At 36.6% G+C, this 20,674-nt stretch overlaps 1 protein-coding gene and 1 pseudogene across 4 annotated transcripts in view; one reads left to right on the top strand and one right to left on the bottom strand.

The window, feature by feature from the left end:
- The window catches only part of ERBB4 (v-erb-b2 avian erythroblastic leukemia viral oncogene homolog 4), a 1,604,115-nt gene that overhangs the window by 1,540,696 nt on the left and 42,745 nt on the right, over nt 1-20,674 (bottom strand). The gene's annotated exons all lie outside the window — the stretch shown is intronic.
- LOC102826069 overlaps nt 13,692-20,674 on the top strand; it is a 22,607-nt pseudogene continuing 15,624 nt past the window's right edge.

A 20,674-nucleotide genomic window follows, 5' to 3' on the forward strand; every position in this document is an offset into this window, starting at 1 on the left:
GAAACAAGGAAAATTAGTTTGGTAGTACCAAACTATAAAAGGTCTTAAATCCAAGGTAGTTGTATTGCTGTTGTTAAGTGCCATCAGGTCAGTTCCAACTCATGGTGGTGTTGTTGTTGTTAAGTGCCATTGAGTTGGTTCCGACCCATAGCGACCCTGAACAGGGTTTCCGAGGCTATAAATCTTTATGGGAGCAGAAAGCCTCATCTTTCTCCTGTGGAGCAGCTGGTAGTTTCGAACTGCTGACCTTGCGGTTCACAGCCGGATTCGTAACCACTGCGCTACCTGTAGCGACCCTATATAGGGCTTCCAAGGAGGGGCAGTGAATTTGAACCACCGACCTTGCAGTTCAAACCGGCCTTGCCATGTAGTGCATTATCCCACAGCGCCACACCAGGACTCATGAAACCAAGGTTGTTGTTGTTATTAGGTGCCATCCAGTCAGTACCTACTCATAGCCACCCTATGCACAACACAGCAAAACACTGTCCGGTCCTGCGCCAACCTCACAATCATAGTTTATGTGTTTTCAACTTGATGTAATAAACAATGGAATCAAGTTTAAATAGGAGATGCATGTATTTAACTTATCTAAGCAGATAGGGTCATGGAAGGATTTGGTCAGCAAAGGTAACTGCAGTAATTAGACTAGCTGGAGTTCTGGTGTGGCACTGTAGGGTAAGCACTGGACCACAAGGTTGGCAGTTCAAACTCACCAGCTGCTCCTAGAAAACCCTATACAGCGTTGCTATGAGTTGAAACTGACTCAACACATTTAACAACAACAACAAAGCCTGGCTGTAAGGCTGTGAAAGTATGGGGAAAAATGACAGTCCAAATGGAGATAAACCTTTATAGGCATAAGAAAATTTTCAAAGGCTGTCTGATAGAAAACAGCTGATCAAAATACAGACTGAAATATGTCTATAATTAATCAAGTATGAAGGAATATTAGAACGGTGGTTCCTTTGGCAAAAAAAATTGGGAAATTTGGGCAAGTTCTTAGGTTATAGAGAAAATAAGATTGGTTTAGATCTCTTGAAGTTAATGGCAGAAGACATTTAGTAGGAAATACTCAGAAAAAAAGCTGGGGATGTAAAACAGGAACTAGAATGGGGGAGAGCTAAAGAGAAGATGGTGCTTCAAAAAATTCGTTCTAAAAATCTCATTGTTTTTTAATGCCATTTTTCTGAAGTTTGGGAAGCACCATCTTAAAACATAAAGAGATAATAATTCTAGCTATGTAAATAATGGACTCTCACAAGCAGGAGGTGTACAGAGAAAATGGAGTGTGAGTATTGAAGAAAGTAAATATGAGGGAGCTTCCAAAAGGTTATGGAAAAATGGAATGAAAAATAATGGAATTTTTCCATGAACTTTTGAAGCCCCCTTGTATGTTCATTTAGGGATCTGTTAAAAGGGTAGGGTGTTCAGAAACTTAGATGTAACAGAATAGTATTTATTGGGTATTTTCTAATGGCAAGCATTTTTCTACAGACATTGACATAATTGTCTATTTAAATCCCAGAACCATTTGAAGCAGATACTATTATTGCCATATACAAATAAAGAACTTGAAGGCTTGCCCTAGGCCACACAGAGTCAGGACTTAAAACCTTCTATCCCACCTCAAGAGTACACACTACAAATCATTGTAAGAATGAGAACTGAGTTTCAAAGAGGTTAAGTGACAAAATCCACACAGCTACTTAGAGGGATCTTAAAAACTAGGTCTTTAGTCTTGAAATTCAGGGATTTATATCTTGAAAAATCTCTCTTCAAGTTTCAGTCATATTTCAGATGGCAAAGATCGCCCAAAAAGTGACTTCTCATAGTGAGATATATTAAATGTCTTAAGTACAAAACATGATTTAACATGCCTGAACATGATTTAAACATGTTGAACATTGTTGTTGTTGTTAAGTGCCGTCGAGTCGGTTCCGACCCATAGCGACCCTGTACAGGGTTTCCGAGGGTGTAAATCCTTACGGGAGTAGAAAGCCTCATCTTTCTCCCGCTGAGCGGCTGGTAGTTTCGAACCGCTGACCTTAAGGTTCGCAGCCCGATTCGTAACCACTACGCTACCAGAGAACATAGTTGCTAATATATAATCCCTTTCCTCTCTGCTCTCTCTCTCTCTCTCTCTCTCTCTCTCTCTGTATATATATATATATGTTTTTTTCCTTATAGAAATAATAATGACTAGTTCACAAGTTAGGACTTCTGTAGGCTCAACACTGGATTGCACACCACAAAGTGGTTCAAGCTTACCAGTTGCTCCTCAGAAACCCTATAAAGGGTTGCTATGAGTAGGAACTGACTCAATGGCACTTAACAACAATAGTTCACAAGTGATCCCTGGTGTGGCACTGCAGGATCAGCTCTGGACTGATCATCACAGGGTTAGCAGTTCAAACCCACCAGAATCTCTAAGAAACCCAATACCGGATCGCTATGAATCAGTACTGATTCAATGGCACAAAGCAGCAACAAAGCTTACAGTCAGCTGAGCACGTTAAACTCACTTTTAACTAATCAAACGAATCAAAGAGGACTGCCTCAGGTAAACTATCTACTGTTCATAGTTTTATTGCATGTCTTTATTTTCTGAGTTTGTATACTAAGGATTCACAGTCACACACTCAAGCTCTTCTTCTTTTGGGCTGGTTACCTGGCTATTCTTATCACTTACCAATTAAAATCAAAGGCACTCCACATAATTGGCAGTCTTCTCTAATAGAAAACTCATTTGGCCCAGGAAAATGCTCCCTCACATAATGTAATATGAACTACCATCTATCTATTAAATTTACCATTGTAAAGTATTAATACCGTAGAGATGACTAGGCTCCTAGTGTGGTGCTGTAGGATCAGCACTGGACTTCGAACCGTAAGGTTGGTAGTTCAAATCCATCAGCTGCTCATCAGAAATCCTATACAAGGGTTGCTATGAGTCAGAACTGACTTGATGGCAAACAAAAACATTGGGTTATTATAGAACTGGAGCTGGCATTTAATTTTTTCCTTGAGTCACCTTTTTCCCCCCTTAAAAACATAAGGAAAAGCATTCTAGGGTTGATAGGAAAGAGGAGCAAAAAGCTTTACCATGAAATGCAGGTCATGTGTAGAATGATCCTAAAGCTTACCTTTGGTGTGCAAATCATTCACTCTCTGAGGAATAACATAAACATTGAATCAAGAAGCTAGAACAAATTACACAAAAATATTCACTGCATCACAAGAGCTGAGTGCTCTCCAATTCCTCATGTTATACTACACATTTACTCCCAGTGGAAGTATGAGCAAAAGTCAGAAAAAAAAGAGAGTAGAAAAGCAACCTGTCCATCTTAGAAACTCTCCAGTGGTCCAGAAAAACCTTAGAATACACTTGGCATATACTGAGGAAAGACACTAACTCTGTCCTTCTTGAAAGGATATTTCTATTTGAGTGAGAAAAGTAGGTACATACATAAATATCAACAAACCCTGAAATGAACAACAAAGGATATTATCAGGGAGGCAACTTGATATTGTCCTCAGTAGAGAGAGACCTGCATGCCACATCTCTGTCTTTTTAGACACACTTGTTCACACAGTAAACAACAACAGAAGCAGCATCTTCAATTAGACAGGATAGAAATACATAATCAAAATTTAATGAAACAAAACAGACAAAGACAGGATGAACACATTCTCCTTTCTCTATCAAAAGCAGACCTGGCATCAAAAGAATATCCCCCTGCCCGATGTTCTCTTGCAAACTCTCATGTTGATATTGCCTGATATCTTGAGATTTGTCTATTGGCATGGAAAATGTATACTAAATTTGAACGTAAGCTAATAATACTCCAGACAAGGTCAAACCCCCATCCATGTAAATACTCATCAACTGATTAGACAGAAATTACTTAAAGGCACTGAATAAGTCAGCAATCGCTGGATAACTGTCTAAAGAAAACAGAATTGCAAAAAACACTGAGAAGCATCTCTAACTATATACTTGGTTGACAATCACAGAAAATAACTTTGTTTTCAGGATTTTCAATATACAATGAAAATCTTTGCAATAAGGCCTGGTATTAGAAAACCAAAAGGGATAAACACACTCAGCATTTTCCAACCTGAAAAGAACTGAAGAAAAATTCAAGCCTAGACTTTAAATATTGAAAGATTCTATGGGGAAAATATTGAATGATGCAGGAAGCATTAAAAGGCAATGGAAGGAATAAACAGTGTAACTGTACCAAAAATAATTGATCAATGTTCAACCATTGTCAGAGGTGTATATGATCAAAAACCAATGAATTTATGGAAAAACCCCAAACTGCACTGAAGGCACAGGCAAAAACCAAGTCTCAGGAATTGATGGAATATGAACTGAAATATTTCAACAATTTCATGCAGCAGCACTGGGAACAATTTGAAGCCCATTCCCAAGAGAGATGACCTAATGGAATGTGGAAATCATCAAACAACGTCATTAATGTCACATGCAAGTAAAATTTTACTGAAGATAATTAAAAAACAGTTGCACCAGTATATTGACGAGAGCTGCCAGAAATTCAAGTTGGAATCAGAAGGGGACTTGGAATGAGGAATATCAATACTGACATCTAATGGGTCTTGGCTAATAGTATACCAGAAAGATACTTACTTGTACTTTACTAACTATGAAAAGGTATTTGGCTGTGTGAAACATGTTGAAATATGTATAGCACTGTAATGAATGGGTATTCCAGAACACTTAATTGGGCTCATAAGGAACCTATAGATAGACCAAGAGGCAATCATTCAAACAAAACCAGGGCATACCAAGTGGGTAAAATCAGGAAGATGCGCATAAGGGTTATATCCTTTCACTATACTATTTAATCTATATTGTCTTTTTGTTGCTACACTGGTCAAGTAGTCCAAGAAACTGGACCGAATGAAGAAGAACAGGATTTCAGAATTGGAAAACGATTCAGTAACAACCTTCCATATGCATATGACACCACCATGCATGAGTAAAGTGAAAATGGTTTAAAATACTTACTGCTGAAGGTCAGTAACCACAGTCTTCAGCATGGATTGCACCTCAATGTAAAGAAAATTAAAATCCTCACACTAGATCAGTAAATAACATCATGATAAATGGAGGAAAGATTGAAGTTGCAAAACACTTCATTTTTCTTTAATCCACAGTCAACATTGAACCTGTATGCTGAGCAAATAATCCGAGAAGCTGGGTTATATGAAGAAAAACATGGCATTGGGATTGGAGGAAGACTCACTAACAACCTGCGATATGCAGATGAAAGTGAAGAGGACTTAAAATACTTACTGATAAAGATCAAAGAGCACAACCTTTAGTACAGATTGCATCTCAATGTAAAGAAGACAAAAATCCTCACCACTGGACCAGTAAACAGCATTCTTTATCAGCGGAGAAAGGATTAACTTGTCAAGGACTTCATTCTTCTTCGATCACCCATCAACACTCACAGAAGCAGCAGTCAAGAAATCAAACAATGTATTGCATTAGGCAAATCTGCTGTACAAGACCTTTTGAAAGCATTGAAAAGCAAAGATGTCAGCTGGAGGACTAAGGTGCACCTGATCTAAGCCATGGTATTTTCAATAATCTCATATGCATGCGAAAGCTGGACAGTGAATAAGAAAGATCATAGAAGAATTGATGCCTTTGAGTTATGGTGTTGGAGGAGAATATTGAAAGTGCCGTGGGCTGCCAAAAGAAAAACAGATCTGTGTTAGAAGAAGTACAGCCAGAGTTTACCTTGGAGGACAAGATGGCCAAACTTCATCTCTCATACTTCGGACTTATTGTCAGGAGGGACCAGTCTCATGTTTGGTAGGGTGGAGGGTCAGAGAAAAAGAGGAAGACCCCCAGCAAGATGGACTGGCAAAGTGGTAGCATCAACAAGCCCAAGCGTGGCAATGATAGTGAGGTTGGCCCAGGATCGAGCAGGGTTTCATTCTGCTGTGCATAAGGTTGCCTTGAATCGGTACCAACTCGATGACACCTAACAACAACATGGCTTATCACACATAAAAAGATTCCTTCTTTAACACAGATTGCTTTAGTAGTGAACTAAATTAACTCATATTTATTATGGGTGATCATAGAGGAGCACTACTTAACAACAATAATAAAAATTACCCTGTTTCAAGTGTTAAATTTTTTCCTTCATTTTGCCAGGTACTTTATTCACATCACATTATTTAATTTTTATACTAAGCCTGTGAAGTAAGTAACATTATTCTAATGTATAATTTAGTATGGAGTCCTAATGTGGCTCTGCAGGTTTATACCCTAGAACTGCAAAGTCAGTTTCAACTACAAGGTGGTGGTTCAAGCTTACCAGTCACTCCTTGGAAACCCTATACAGGGTCACTACGGGTCAGAATCGACTCCACAGCATTCAACAATAACAACATGGCAAATAAAAGATGAATAATTTCGCCAGGGTTTCATAATTTACAAATGGCAGAACCTTGCCTATGTTACTTCCAGAATTAACTCATAGAAAGTCCAAAATCCAATGCCACATTCCCCTCCATCCCCAATCTGGCAGCAGCCAACCAGCAGGTCATATTGAAAGCCATGTGTTACAAGTGACAGAACCTTCAGGAGTAGTTCAATCAGAAACATGTGCACTGAAATGTCATGCGATGGGAAATAAATGTTATGGGGCTAAGCCTCTGTGATACAGGATATTTGGGGAGAGGGTTGCTTGTTTTCTATATCAGCAGGTATTACCCTGATACGAGAAATACCATCTTAGCATTTCAAAGTCTGAATCTGACTCTAGGTTTTTAATTGAAACCTCCCAATTAAAATTCATTTCTTTAACTGTTTAAACTTTGTCCTACACAACATGCACGACTGCTTTCCCACTCTTAAACACAAGAGGTTAACTAAAAAATGAAAATCTGAAGACGAGAAGTCCAACTGACCTGTATTTTTATCACTTCAAAAGCAATTAGCATGCAAATACAGTTTTGAACTGTGAGGATGTTTACTTTTTCTTAGCAAATTCAGGTATCAGGGAAAATAAATGAATCATTTATTTGATACATATAATACTTTAGAGAAATCCGTGCAAGGCCCCAAAGGAGGGGGCGATAAAAGCAACAGTGTATTCAAAACCATTTCAACATTTGAAGCTGATATAACAATGCTGACAATACAAAAGATAAGTACTTTGTTCTGTCATGCTATGTCATGCTGTTGAAAACAAAACACATTATATGATCTTTAGAGAAAAAGCCAAAAGTAACTTGCTTTTTGGTCTTTAACATGAGTTTTTTTTTTAATTTTAAAGTTCTTGTCTTTTGCCAGTTGTAGTCAAACTGCATCTTGAGGGATAAAAAGATGTTTATGCATTAAACAAGAGTAACAGAGAAAAGACTGGATGGAAACATTCACTACCAGTGGAACACAAAACAACAAAATTAGTTGCTAAATATCTATGTGTTTGAAGACTCTTTGGAAATTTCCATCTTTAAATATCTCATCTCAAAATTGACCTGTATATGAGCATATTGGTCATGGTTGGTCTTAGAGTATATGGAGACCCTCTTCTAATACATTTCCCCCATACTCCTGTTTTCAAACTACTAACTACTTTCACATTTTTCCCAGACTTATCAAAGACTATAACTACAACTGCCCCAATTTCAGTCCCATGAAACATCATCACAGCGTAGACTCCTCAGAGATTTGAAAATGGTACAAATAAGTGGGAGGCAACTATGTAGTGAAGTCTATCTTTTAGATATGCATAACCACTTCCCAAAAAAAAAGCAGCTTCATATTTATTAGGCAACTCTTCTTTTAGGGAATATTATGCAATGCCAATGAATAATAAAAAATGTCAGTACTGCAGAAGTTCATTTACAAAATAATTGGCACTGAAATTACCTGAAGATGTGCATTTTAATCTTTAGATCAACCATTACAAATAATTTTAAAAGGTATATTGAAAAGGACTATACTTGTAGAGGAGATATAACAAAATATACTTATTAATCCTAAAGAATGATGAAAAAGGAAGCAAAGCACAGTTGTAACAAATGCAAAATAAATAACAAGATGGTAGGAGAAAAATCTAACTATAGCAATATACAAATTTCTGAATAAAATTGTGGATTCCTGGACCAAACTAAAAGCCATAAAATATCAAGGAAAAGAGTAAATCAGAATACAGTAAAATTTATTTCTAAAGCTGGACCAAAGACTCTAAATTCATCAGATGATTTCTATACACAATAAATTTTGATCATCTTTGGTAATGCCCATTACTGCCTCATAGCTAAACCCAGTCTTGACAAGCTATTTGAACAGCGAATACACTGTTAAATAAAAGAGACAATTGATGAAGTTAGTTCATACATGCAAGTGAAATACACCTGAATATTATTCCAGTACAATGATATTTGAATCCAAAGAACTGTACGTAAAGTTATGATGACATAAAAAATTTTCAGCAATTACATATAGGCAAATATAATCACATAGAAATAAGAGCAAATATAATTCAAAATATTTATAATAGAAGAGTCGTAGTTAACAAAGTTATTACTATTTGTTACATACACTTGAAAAAATCAAGGAACTAAACACCAAATGAGAATGAAATGAGATGGTACATATAACAACCAAGAGTAAAATCATATAAAATTGAAAAGTACTATTGAAATAGACAACCCTTCAATCTTCTGCTCCTTCACATTTTGCTGGGTGTACCAAGAATACCTGAGCCATTTCTCAGAGTTGTGTCTGCAGTGAGCAACCTTGAAAGATAAGGTAACATGTCCTTTCACGATGAAGAGCCAGACTGTTGACAATATGCTATAAAAGCAATGGATTTCCCAAAGTCAGTGTTGCTTTTCTGTAACACTAGCACTGTATAAGCAGGTATCATCTGTGCTCTTTACATCATTGTGTTAGGACTGAGAGAGGGAGTTGAGAGAGGAATTGATTCAAACATACTGATGCCAATGCTTCCTGCTGTGACATGAATAATGAAGTTCTTTGTTTCTGACTTAAAAGTTTCAGATTTTCTTACATCGTCCATAACACAGCAAGAGGTGATTTATTAACATGTAATACCAATGGTATTGAAGGAAGAAATACAAACTGTCCTCAAGACACTAGCAAAAACAATGTTCTAGGAACTGACAAACAATTAAGATATTTTAACAAATGGGTGCTACACTAGAAGTGCTCAGCTGTCTATGCCAAGAAATGTGAAAGGCAGCTACTGGAAGAGATCCAGATACATGCCCACCCCAAAAATATCCAAGTATGGTAATTTCAAAACAAAAATTATATATATTTTTTAAATCCTAGAAAAAAATACATACTTTCTTCACTTATTAACAAAGATAGGGTCTAAAGACCATGTTGTTATGAAAAAAATATGTTAAAATAGAGGGTAACCATATCAGATCACAAAACAGAAGATGAAATAATTACATACCTGCCAAGCCACTGAGAATTATGGTCCATCCAAGTTAACACATAACCATAATCATTAATGGTAATGTTACTCTCAACTCACAATTCAGCCTCATAACTCAGTGTGTATTACTGATAGACGTATGCCATCAATGCTCAAAACAGTCTGATAGATTTTTTACTATTGACTTAATTGTGAAATGTGAGAAAACGAGATTGCTAAGTGAGAGTATGTATAGATAGGAATGAGTGAGATTTAGAAGTTTTCTACATAATTTCATAATATGTTCTAACAATACCTCTTATATTATGATTCCAGAATCACTTTATTTGTGACTCTCACAGGATTCATCTCTTAAATAATAATCAATATTAGGGTCTTCACTAATAGCAATGGGATCCGATTCTAACAATGTTACTATTTGTCAATGCTCTACTATCTTCTCAGGCTGGAACCACAGTAAATGAATACTAACATATTTTGTTAACTTCATATAAAATTATTAGTGCTGTCATCCATCATCACAAATCATCACTATTATAATTATCTGTGAATAGTGGACTTTTAAATAAATTTAGGATCCTTACTGCAATAGAGTATCATAAGGGAAGATCTACCTTTGGGGTCAAGCAAACATATATTTAAATTCTGCCCCTACTGTTTACTAGTTAAAAAACCTAAAAGCAATTTACTGAGTCCTGGTGTGGTGCTGTGGGTTAATGCATCAGACTGCAAAGTTGTTTGAATTGCAAGGTCAATGGTTCAAGCTGCTCCTTGGAAGCCCTATACAGGGTCGCTAGGGGTCAGAATCGACTCAGTGGCACTTAATAACAACAACAAGAGTGTCTATTTCTTCACTGACAATATACAGATAAAACTTCCTACTTTTCTAGAGTGTTGTTCACATTGAACTATAATATTGTATATAAAGCATCTATCACAGAGTCCAGTATAGTATATGCTCAATTAAGAGCAGCAATAAGTTATTGTTACTAATATTTTACTAATACTAATTCACTGAATAAAGTATTAGGATGCTTTAAAAGATGTTGATATTATAATTCATTGGTTTTCATGTATTAAACTGTTATGGTGGTGGTGGTGATGTGCCGTGGAGTCCATTCTGACTCATAGTGACCCTGTATAGTGTTTCCTAGGATGTAAATCATTATGGGAGCAGAAAGCCTCATCTTTTTCCCATGGAATTGCTGGTAGTTTTGAACTGTTGACCTTGAGGTTAGCAGCCCAACTCGTAACCACTACATTACCAGGGAGCCTAATTAAACTGTTATTGTTGTTGTTATGTGCCGTGGAGTCAGTTCCGACTCATAGTGACCCTGCACAGGGTTTCCAAGGCTGTAAATCTTTACAGGAGCAGAACACATCATCTTTCTCCTGCGGAACAGCTGGGAGTTTCCAACGGCTGACCTTGAGGTCAGCAGCCCTATTTGTAACCACTACGCTACCAGAGCTCCATAAACTGTTCTAGAAAAGTTTAATTTTCATCAGACCTCATTTGACCCTAATGAAATAGATGACTAAATCAGGTACATTATAGTAATTTCAATGATTAATTACAAACAAAAATAACAAAATCTTCCAGTATTTTGTTTGAAAATGTCAACATTAAGATGTATTTATCAGTAACAATTATTTTAAACATGCAAGAATGGGCCATAACTATTTCAGTTATTTTTGCTTTTATGTATACATTCATATTTATTTACATATGTAATTTCTTGTATCACATTAACAATTAGACATGATAAAAAAGATACTATAATTTTGTTATTTTGTTGGTGCTAGGTGCTATTGAGTTGTGGTGTTGTAGGAGAATACTGAAAGTGCCATGGACTGCCAAAAGAACCAATAGATCAGTTTTGGGAGAAGTGCAGCCAGAGTGCTCCTTGGAGGCCAGGATGGCTAAACTTCATCTCTCATACTTTGGACATATTGTCCGGAGGGAACAGTCACTGGAGAAGGATGTCATGCTGGGTAAGATGGAGGGTCAGAGAAAAAGAGGAAGACCCCCAATGAGATGGATCAGCCAGGTGGCATCACTGATGGCGTCAAATGTGGCAGGGGTAGTGAGGTTGGCCCAGGATAGGACACTGTTTCATTCTGCTGTGCATGGGGTCACTATGAGTCAGTTCTAACTCGATGACACCTGACAACAACAACAAGGTGCTATTGGGTCAATTATGACTCATAGTGGTCCCTAAGCAAAACAAAATAAAACACCTTGTCCTGCACCATCCTTATAAAATCATAGGTACATATAAGCCCACTAGCGCAGTCACTGTTTCAAGCCACATTATTGAACATCTTCCTCTTCTCTGCATGCCCTCTACTATAGAAGCATGATATCCTTCTTCATGGATTGGTCCTTCCTTAAAACATGCCCAAAATATGTAAAATGAAACCTCACCATTCTCCCTTCTAAGGAGCATTCTTGCTGTACTTCTTCCATGGCAGATTTATGTGTTCTTCTCACAGTCCCCAACTTAGTCATTATTTTCTACAGACCTAATAATTCAAAGGCATCAATTCTTCTTTGGTCTTGGCCAGTAAAAACCTTATGAGTAACAGCGGAACATTGTCTGAAACAGTGCTGGAAGCTAATCCCTTCTGGTCGGAAGGCATTCAAAATACAACTGGGAAAGAATTGCTGCCTTAAAGTATATTCTACCTTATCATGTATGTGGATTATGTAAAGCTTTTGGGAACTTCATTTACTAATGTAACATGACTCAAAATAAAAAGAAACAGCTTCAATCATGCATTAATAATTGAAATGTGGACTGTACATAGTATGAATCTAGGAAAATTTGAATTTGAGTGAGCTGAAATGGACTGGTATCAGCCATTTTGAATCCAATTAGCATATGTTCTACTATGCCAGGAATGTCAAACTGAAGAATGAGCTCATACTCATTGTTAAAAAGAGAATCTTAAGTTCTATCCTTTATGCTGTCAGTAAAAGAAAGATATTCATTCATACAAATGATTAATGTATTTTTAAATAAATAAAGTCACAATACTCATTAGAAGTGAGGATGGCAAAACTTCATTGCATATACTTTGGACATTTTATCAAGAGGGACCAGTTCCTGGAAAAGGACACCATGCTTGGTAAAGTGGCGCATTCAGTAAGCAACAATAACAAAACGAGGTAAATCTTAAATGAGATGGAATTACACAGTGGCTAAAACAATCAATTCAAACATAACAACTGTGAAGACAACACAAGACCAGGGAGCAACACAGACACCCAACAACGACAACAACAAAATGAAGAGCATTTAATCTAATGCCAAGACAAAGAAATTGAAGATTTTTACCAATTTCTGAAATTAATCAAATATGTGGTCAATATTCATTGATAATTGCTGGTGATTTGTTGTTGTTGTTGTTACCAAGTGCCATCAAGTCGGAACTGACTCCTAGCGACCCCATGCACAGCAGAATGAAACAATGTCAGATCCTGGGCCAACCTCACTACCGCTGCCACACTTGACGCCATCAATGATGTCACCTGGCTGATCCATCTCGTTGGGGGTCTTCCTCTTTTTCTCTGACCCTCCATCTTACCCAGCATGACATTCTTCTCCAGCGACTGTTGCCTCCTGACAATATGTCCAAAGTATGAGAGATGAAGTTTAGCCATCCTGGCCTCCAAGGAGCACTCTGGCTGCACTTCTTCCAAAACAGATCTATTGGTTCTTTTGGCAGTCCATGGCACTTTTAGTATTCTCCTCCAACACCAAAATTCAAAGGCATCAACTCTTCTACGATCTTCCTTATTCACTATCCAGCTTTCACATCCATATGAGGTTATTGAAAACACAATGGCTTGAGTTAGGCACACCTTAGTCCTCAAGCTGGTGATTGTTGTTGTTGTTAAGTGCTGTCGAGTCAGTGCCGACCCATAGCGACCCTGAACAGGGTTTCCGGGGCTGTAAATCTTTACGGGAGCAGAAAGCCTCATCTTTCTCCCACGGAGCAGCTGGTAGTTTCGAACTGCTGACCTTGCAGTTCACAGCCCGATTCGTAACCACTATGCTACCACAGCTCCTTCAAGCTGGTGATTAGGACGTATCAATTGGAAACAAAGAAGACTCAGTTATTGGAAAACACTGCATTGGTGATAAAAAGGGCATTCAGGATCACATGATAGAAATTTACAAGATACACTGTCAATTCATTGGAATTTTTTCAACATAAGCAATGACTCTAAAGGTGTACCTCATTAGAAGGAATACACAAGAACCAAATCAACTACATGTGTGGAAACAGGTAATGGACAAACTCAATATCAACAGTCAGGGGACAAATGCAGAATTTTGCGAAAGGTAACATGATTATATAACTTCTCCCATCTAGTAGATTAATTCAACAATGAATTTGGGTAATTTCCAACATGACTAAGGTGTAAAATAAACAAAACTTAAGTCTATAGAAGTCCACATGCCTATATAAACTACAAAAGCAATAAACTGGTTTGACAAGTTTCAGAAGAAAAAAATCTATAGGTAGGCCAAGTAGTTTAAACATTTGACAGATTAAAATCTGAGTTACCTCCACACCTCACATCTCACCATCTTAAATATAAAATAGATTTTGGTCAAAGTCTTTTCCAAAATTCAATTTTATTATTTTTATTGTTGTTGTTAAGTGCCCTTGAGTCAGTTCTGACTCATAGCGACCCTGTATAGGGTTTTCTAGGGTACATTAAAACGTTATAAGAGAAACAATTAAATGTTAACTACAAAGTTATAGTACAATATGATCTAAATGGATTATCAGACTCTGCAGTTCTCTAAGGCACGGGAGACCATATAATTGTCAATATATATAACAGAGCAAGTCATGTTTTGCACATTATACTTTCCTGATTAAAAAGTCTAAAATCATGTCAATCTTCACAATTTTAACTGGTCTATTTAATAAGATGATCTAATTTTATTATGGAAGGAGCCATTGGATGGATTCCAATTCATAGCATACCCAGGTATTACAGAAACACTGCCTAGTGCTGTACCACCTTCAGAATTTTTACTAATTTACTAATGAAATATTTACCTGGAAAGATAATACTGGGCAAAATCTAATAGTCATTTTTTTTTATTTCAAATTATGAGTCCTGGTGTGGCATATGTGTAAATGTGATAGACTGCAATGTCAGTTTGAACCACAAGGTTGGTGATTCAAGCTCACCAGTCACTCTTCAGAAACCCTATCAAGGGTTGCTATGAGTCAGAACCAACTAGACAGCACTTAACAATAGAAAACTTATTTTCCAAGTATGCATAGAATCACGAAGAGAATCAAACGTTTATTATTTTTGTTGACTATTTGATTTATAACTATTAAAATATTAACAATAAACAGTATATATTGCTCCCCAAAAAAAGTAACATTCACCTTATGTCTCATTTTTCAAGTATTTGATATTTTTCATTTATAGCAATAGTAAAAAAAAAAAAAAACCCTGCTCTTTGACTATTCTGTACATTATCAATGTTTGCCTGTCTGTAACAAAGTCCAAGGAGCAAGGCGAAAGTAATACTGGCTGTGTGTCAACTTGGCTGGGTCATGATACTCGGAACTTTTGCAGTTACATAATGATGTGGTTGGCAGTTACATAACAATGTATTCATCCTCCATTTTGTGATTTGATGTGATCACAGTCCATTATCACACAATGCTGTCTCTACAGATGCCGAAAGGAGACAAGGACCTGTCTTCAGAGTCAGCATTCTGAATTCCGTTTTTGGAACTCAACCATCTTGATTAGTGAAGAGTGGATGTAATAACTTTTATGAAAGTTATTAGTTCTGTTTCAATAGATAGTAGGGGTTCCATAATAGATATGTTGTTATTGTTAAGTGTCATCAAGTCAGTTCTGATTCATAGCAACACTATATAGTGTTTACAGTAATCGGCTGCTGGGTTTGAACAACCAACCATGTGGTTAGCAGTCTAGTGTTGATCCTACAGTACCACACAAGAACTCTGAAAAAGACAGATAAAGTTAGAGGAGGATAAATAGTCTTTCTCTAAAACAAAATGCTTTCACTTATAAATGTTGGAAGGTATATACAACTAAAGAAGTCACATCAGTTTTAATCTCCCTTTCTCTCTTCTGAAAATATTTTACAAGTTCTTAAAATAGTGACCCTTTTCATTGAGAACTGATAGACATTCCATCATTAGACCTCCAAAGTAAAAATATAGTATGATAGCTAAGATTTTGTGTTAACCTAGCTATGCCTGGATTCTCAGTGGCTTGGCAGTTAAGAGGCAGTAATTTCACAAGATGAGATCTAATATAATGCAATTACCCTCCATGATGTGATCTGATGTGATCAGCTCTGATCTGATGTAATTATCCTATGGATTGTAAATCCTCACTTCAGTGATGAAAATGAGGTCAGATGCAACCTACAGAATTAAGCTGTATCTTGAGTTCATCTCTTTTGAGATATAAAAGGAGAGAGAAGTGAGCAGGGAACTCCTACCACCAATAAAGAAGAGTGTGTCCTTTGGCCCTAGAGTTCCTGTACTGTGAATCTCCTAGATCCAAGACACATGGAAATCTCCAAGAAGGGCCAGGTCTACAAATGAGGAAAGTAGACAAGACACTTTCTTTAGAACTGTCACTATGAATTCAGACATCTAGCCTTCTAAACTGTGAAGGAATACACTTCTATTTAAACCATCCATTTGTTGTATCTCTTAAGCAGCACTAGACAACTAAGACAAGCAAAATACCTTACAGTATAATCACAGATTGTTCATGAGAACCTAGGAAATTTACCTAAAATCCAATCACAATAGTTAGGGAATAATAAACATTTAAAGAACATCAAAGAAAGTGCCACTTAGTACTAGTACTTTTATTTCTTTTGCAACTATTATAATTTAAGGATATAAATTTAAAACATATTGAGATAATAACATTATTTGTATATCAGGGATCTAGATTTTTTTTCTTCTTCTTTTTCTGGGATCCAGAATTTTTAACTGTTTTCCTTATGAGCCCAAGCAACCTGTCGATCTTCAACCTCTATTTTTTTTTTTTTCCTTCAATGGATTCTCTGATACTAACAGGTGACTTTTTTTTTTTTAGAGCCTTACTTATTTCTCCCAATGTTTACAAAGAAGGAGCTGACTTAATGTGAAAAGGGGTATGTTTGAATGAGTCTGTTACTTAAGTAACTGAACAAGTAACTCAAGGTATTAGAACGTTTAGTGCTCATACCAGTTAAGATATTTTGGCTGCAAATGTGGCTTTACAATTAAGAGATCAATTTTATTGCATATAGAAAGTTCTGAGATAGGAATATTTGGGTAGTTCAACAATATCATGTGGAGTCCACATATTCTCTTTCTGTTTTGTCTTTCTTGGGATACCATCTGTGTCTTCATCCAGGACCATAAGATGGGTTATCACATTTATAAGGATCACATGCAGAAACAATAACATCCAGCCAAAACCAGCATATTTTGCCATAGTTCTTTCATTAGTGAAGACATTTTCCCTGAAGACCAGAAGAATCCCTCCTTTCCTTGATAAGAATTCTATTCCATTTCATTACTGGCATGGGAAATGAAATGCTGATAACTGCTTTAGATCAATTATGAATCTCCTCCAAGTTTGGAAAACAACTTAAGTAAATTTTTCTTTGCCAGTAAAGAAGAAAAGGAAGTCACGGTTGAAATATACAATAATAATTTCCTGCTTATGTTTTTGAAATCAGGAAAATTTGAAATCAAGGCTTTCCATAGATATGGAAACCTCCATTCCATATCTTAAAATAATGCTTTCACTAAAAAGAAAAAGAAAACAAATCCTAAAGGGGAATAGTTTCCTTGTGACATAACTCTCTTACCCCTCCCTGATATATTTATGTGGTTGGTGGTTATATGCCAGGGAGTCAGTTGTTACTAATAGTGATCCTGTATGTCCAATGCTGTAAATCTTCACAGAAGCAGGAAATCTCATCTTTCTCCTGAGGAACTGTAGGTAGTTTTGTATTGCTGACCTTGAGATTAGCAGCCTGACTTGTAATCATGCCACTACCAGAGCGTAATACGGATTTACGTGGTAGTCACTCTGAATGACTTGTTTACCATCATTTCCACAATTATTCCCAACTTTCTGAACTCTGTAGCTGCAGTTCCCTCTATCTGGAACACCCTTCCTTCGCATTCTCCAACTGATTAATCCTTGATCCTCATGACTCGTTTTAGAAGTCATCTCCCCCAGAAAACCTTTTTAAATCCCAGGTTGGTTGACCTAAGTGGTCCACTTTTTTACTCCAGAGTACCCTTTGCTTACCACTTATTTTAAAATTCTGAAAATATCTATTTTTTCAGCTGCATTCCTAATTAGATTATTTGACACTGTTTCGGATACAATGCCAGGCAAAGAAATAGCCATTCAATAAATATATATTTAATGACATTTAATAAACTTGTTTGAATATGAAACAGAACATTAAAAACAAGTTTCTTAATTTAAATCAATGCCAAGCCCAACTGAATAATCATTCTGTGGTTAATTCCCATTGAGGCAATTAAATCCTGTGTAGGGTTTCTGAGGAGAGACTGGTTGGTTTGAACCAATGACCTTGTGGTTAGTAGTTCAGTGCTTATCCTACAGCACCTCACCAGGATTCCAGTAATAGAAAATTTAAATGGTCTTACATAACTAGACCTAGGTATAATAATACAATTATCAAGTTTGTACCATGGACCCAGGGCTGGCACAAATGGAACACACTTCACCAAATCTTGACTACTAACCAAATCTTGATGTGACATTGTAGAATAAACGCTGCACTGCTAACCACATGGGCAGTGGTTCACACCTATCAGCCATTCCTCACAAACTCTTTATAGCATCACTGTGAGTTAGATCCAACTCCTCAGCACTTAATAACTAGCCAAATTCATTGTGATCAAGTGGATTCCAATTCACAGTTACCCTAGAGAACAGAGTAGAACTAGTCTATATGGGTTCCCCATGATTTGATGTAGAAACACACTGCTGTAATCTTTATGAAAGAAATCTTTAGGGGAGCACACTGCTACATCTTTCTCCCACTGAGAAGCATTGTCGGTTCCAACCATCAACATTTTAATTTACATACTGCTAAATTCCCAGAGATACTTGTAACTGCTTCAGATCTCCTTAATATCATCCCTTGCTCTATCTCAGCTCTTGTGCATCCGAAAGTTGGACAGTGAAGATCAAAGAAGAATGGATTCCTTTGATTATAGTGTTGGTGAAGAAAATTTAATATATCTTGGGCTTCCAGAAAGATGAACAATTCATTTTGGAAGAATTACAGTTAGAATGCTCATTAGAAGTGAGCATGACTAAGCTTTGTCTCATACTTGGGTTATGTTATCAGGAGAGATCAGTCCCTGGAAAGGACATCATGCTTAATAAAATGGAGGGTCAGCAAAAAAGAGGAAACCCTTAACAAGGTGAATTGACACACTGGCTTCAACAATGAGCTCAGACATAGTCTAATGCTGCAGGACTGGAACTGTTTTGTTCTGCTGCACATAGGGCCACTAAGAGTCAGCACTGACTTGAAGGCACATAACAACAGTGATAGCAAATAACGAAAATATTGGAAAATGAGCTGAAGTTGTCAATCACTTCATTTTTCTTGGATCGAATCAACACTCATGGAAGCAGTAGCCAAGAAATCAAATGACCTACTGCATTAGGCAAATCTGCTGCACAAGACCTTTTAAAATGTTGAGCAAAGATGTCAGCTTGAGGACCAAGATATGCCTGACCCAAATCATCATATTTTCAATAACCTCATATCATGCAAAAGTTGGACAGTGAATAAGGAAGATCGTAAAAGAACTGATGAATTTGAGCTATGGTGTTGGAGGACAATATTGAAAGTACCATAGACTGCCAAAGGAACCAACAGATCTGTGTTGGAAGAAGTGCAGCCAGAGCGCTCCTTAGAGGCCAAGATAGTCAAACTTCGTCTCTCATACTTTGGACATGTTGTCAGGTGGGACCAGCCGCTGGAGAAGGATATCATGTTTGGTAAGGTGGAGGGTCAGAAAAAAAAGAGTAAGACGCCCAGAGAGATGGACTGGCAAAGTGGCAGCATCAATGGGCTCAAGTGTGGTGACAATTGTGAGGTTGGCCCAGGACTGGGCAGTGTTTTGTTCTGTTGTGCATAGGGTCACTGTGAGTCAGTTCCAACTCGATGGCACCTAACAACAACAACAACAATAAGAAAAGATTGGAAGTAACTGGGTACAAAAAGTAAAACAAAGCAAAAGAACATCAGAACAATCGAGGATAAAAAGCATTCGCATGATTTTGTTCATAAATATATTATTAGTAAATTTTCATAAATGTACTGACTAGAAAATATGAAATGATGTAATATAAACAATTCTATCTTCAGAAATAACAAAATATGAAAAAGAGTGCAAAAAGAAACTGTAAACTGCTTTTAGGCATATGTGCATGCAGCTCAGGTCTTTGGCTCCACATTTAATGTGGAGCTTTATTCCAAGGTAAAAATATTAAGTGATGGAAAACATTTTCAATGTCACGTTATCCATCAATAGTACTCAGTGTCCGATACATATTAGGTGCTTCATGTGTGGTTGAATATATTATTATAGTTAGCTCCACTATGAAAGATAAGGTTTAAGATTTTCAAATACTTAGTTTTTAACCTAATTTATAGTCTATACATTAATTGAATATTCAAGTTAAATACTCTGGGGGGAAAGGAGAGAAAAATTTTTTTATATTTCCATCTGGAAATTTTTCAAGAGATTCTATACCTAAGGAATATAAACATACACATTTTCACAGAAATTAATGTTATTGTATATAACAATGCTTTAAAAAGACCATTTAAAATATATAATGTAAAAGAAGAGATTAAAATTGCCTGAGGATTAAATTTAGCCTGAGGATAGAGAAATCTATCTTAGAGGATAGAGAAATCCTAAGAACATTTCTAGAATTTTTTTTTTTTTTTTTTTTTTTTTTTTTTTTGCATATCTCTACATGAAGCTGGGTTCTATGAAGAAAAACATGGCATCAGGATTGGAGGAAGACTCATTAACAACCTGCGATATACAGATGATACAACCTTGCTTGCTGAAAGTGAAGAGGACTTAAAACATTCATTTATGAAGATCAAAGA

This window comes from Chrysochloris asiatica, unplaced genomic scaffold (genome assembly GCF_000296735.1).
Source record: "Chrysochloris asiatica unplaced genomic scaffold, ChrAsi1.0 scaffold00212, whole genome shotgun sequence".
NCBI classification, from domain to species: Eukaryota; Metazoa; Chordata; class Mammalia; order Afrosoricida; family Chrysochloridae; genus Chrysochloris; species Chrysochloris asiatica.